Here is a 3,297-nt window from a genome sequence, read left to right on the forward strand (position 1 = left end):
CCATAAATTGCTTGTAAACTACATCTATTTTTGCCTTCAGTTGTCCTGATTTGAAGCTCCAACACTTCACATTTTTGTATTTTAGATAATGTATATCTTTGATTACTAGCTCTGCCAGCTCACATGGAATTTTGAAAATATTTTATTTAATTCAGTAATTCCTTGGTTCTCAAACACTTGTTTGGAAACTATTTGGTTTTAAACAAAAGGATTCAACACAATTTTGCTTCTGTTCACTTACTCCGTGTCAGGTGACAAACACAACTGTGGCCATCTTCACCAAGCAACACAACTGTGACCATCCTCTCCAAAATCATAAAACAAATTAAGTCCACAAATGGAGGTATCATTGTATTCATTTAATGACCAGGTGACAAAATACTCATGTTTGCATGACAGGGAAACCGTCAGGGTACAAGTTCTTTGTTTCTGTGATTCTGTTCCTGCCCACTCTGTGACATACGGCTACCTTCCTACAGGGGCTTGAAAATGGAGAGTGCCCGACTAAGACTTGACATCCCACCATCACGATCTCTTCTCTGATTGTCACAGTGAGCTCTTCTGCTTTTCGAAAGTCTAGTGTTTGATTATAGCTCTTCTTTGTCCTTCTGTGACCCAGTCTTTTGTGTGTCCAATTCCTGCTCATCCCACACCGGATATAACACCAGATGTGGGAAATTAAATTAGCATCAACCCAAACCACATGCAACTACATGTGCTAAAAGCCCTGCTGCTTTATGCCCTAAGTATCTTGCAAATCGGATAATATGACTCCTGCCTTATTGAATATTTTCAATTATAATCTTGCCCCAGATCTCCTAGGTCTATTAGCGGTTGGGAACTCGGCTGGAGGATCTTGCAAATACTACTTAGTACTCTCTCCTAAGTGCTTCTCTGATACTTTCATTCTGCTTGGCATTGTGCTGAGTCCTGAGAATGGAGTGTTAAATAAGACAGTTTCTGCCTTGGTGTTCAGCAATTAATGGGGGGTGATGGATACAAATAATCAATAAATCAAGCGATCATTATTCAAAGATATGTGTTGAAGAAATCATTAGAAATGTAAGTGTGGAGGCCAAAGAGGAAGACTATGAAAAAGTATAATGAGTGGAAATTAAACAACCTCGGGAGGATCAGGGAAGGATTTCTGAGAAAGTAATACCTAAGCTGAGGTCTGAGAGATGAGGAGGAATCAAATCAGTAAATGGTTGTATGAAACCGGAAGAAAAGCCATAGTGCATCCGGAGGAAGAGTCCTGCATTCCCAAAGAGCAAACCCCTTTCCAGGAGGACAGACAAAAGCAATATGCCCTCTTTAGTAAGGTTTTAAAGCCAGTGAAAATCAGGTCAAGGGAAGTCCTATCATTCATGGTAAATGGTTTGGATCTTATTTTCAGGTGATTTAAAAACCATTGAAAGTTGTAAAGTATTTTTAATTATGAAATAGTCTAAAAGCACAAAAATATTACACAAATACAGTAGACACTTCTAGCTACCACTGAGTCTTATTTTGCATTTCCTTCAGTTTTTGAAGAGTTTTTTTTTTTTTTGGTACCGGGGATTGAACTTGGGGCCTTGCACTTGCAAGGCAGGCCACCGAACCGCTGAGCTAAATCCCTGGCCTGAAGAGTTTTAATTGTAGCTAAAATCCCAAACCTCATCCCTTCTTCTGTCCACTCTTCCTTTTCCCTCACGTGTAACTGACTACTCTCCTACACTCAGAACTTATCACTCCTCTATGATGATGTAGGGTCTATTGACACTCAAAATGGGCAACCTCTGTGACCTTGCAGTCTGTCTTCTGGGTATCTATTGTAAAGAAACCCTCACACCTGTGCACAGAAGACATTTTTAGGAAATGTGATCACAGCATTGTTCATTGCAAGGGAAAAGTGGGGCTAAGGTAATAGCCCTCAGTGGAGAGATGAATAGAGAAACCTCAGTTCAGTCATGCACTGAAACACATATTCATCAGGTGAAAAAATGCCTTGAGGCTCATGAATGGATGAGGAGAACAAAAATATAACATGTTTAGTTAAAAAAGCTTGTTGGAAGGAAATATGATCACAGCATTGTTCATTGCAAGGGAAAAGTGGGGCTAAGGTAATAGCCCTCAGTGGAGAGATGAATAGAGAAACCTCAGTTCAGTCATGCACTGAAACACATATTCATCAGGTGAAAAAATGCCTTGAGGCTCATGAATGGATGAGGAGAACAAAAATATAACATGTTTAGTTAAAAAAGCTTGTTGGAAGGAAATATATTATATATATATATATATATATATATATATTTCATTTATGTAAATTTTAAAAGCATAATAAAATAGTATCCATTATTTATAGGAGCAAATATAGGCAGTAAACAGAAAAACATCAAATAGAGATTGGGTTTGGAAATCTCAAACTCGCCACAGTATTGAGAATGTGTTTGCAAGGACAAGTCAATTAGAAAGCTACTAGAGTAGAGTAGTTGGATGACTATAACTTTGATTAGAGAGAATAGTACACAGATTCCAGAGCTACTTAAGAGGTAAAGTTTTAATGCATATGGTAGTTGGCTCTAAGAACTGAGGGGTGGAAGGGAGTGTCATGACACTCATTTTTCTGGCATGAGTAATTTTGGTATATGTGCTTGTGTTTACTGATGGTGTAACAGGTTTGCAGATAGGAGAAGATAATAAAAGTTAATTGCAGATAGGTGAAGGTATTTGAAAAATTAATTTGGGTAACTCTCCAACTTGAGAATACAAGAATGAATGAGAAATGTGTCTGAAGATCAGTAGAGAATTCTGGCTTTTGAAATTGAGACCCAGCAGCATGGACTGTGAGGGTACTTAAAATAGAAAAAGTAGATGAAATTTATATAGCTGAAAAGAAAAGATGACCTGGGTCTGAGCCCTAAGAGATTTTGTTTGGGTGGTTTGGAAAGAAAAAGACAAAAACAAATAAGCAGGATCTGGGGATCTGGGGATTTAAGCCAAAAGGGATACTTGTTTTAGTTTTTGTATGTTTTATTAACAGGAGGCAAAAATTTCACATGTTGAAATGCTGCTAGGAGGATTAAGCAAAGAGAGAGAAGCAGAAGATACAGGAGAAAGAGGACAACCAATGGATAAGGTTCCCCAAAGACAGTAGAATCTATCCTGGGCATTGAAAAACTGTTCATTGAATTAAATGTAAATGAAAAAGAGGAATAATACTATTTCTTTCTTTCTTTCTTTCTTTCTTTCTTTCTTTCTTTCTTTCTTTCTTTCTTTCTTTCTTTCCTTTTTTTTTTTTTTTTTTTTTGGTAAAAT

Source organism: Fukomys damarensis, unplaced genomic scaffold (assembly GCF_012274545.1).
Source record: "Fukomys damarensis isolate Sample0158 unplaced genomic scaffold, DMR_v1.0_HiC HiC_scaffold_15, whole genome shotgun sequence".
NCBI lineage: Eukaryota > Metazoa > Chordata > Mammalia > Rodentia > Bathyergidae > Fukomys > Fukomys damarensis.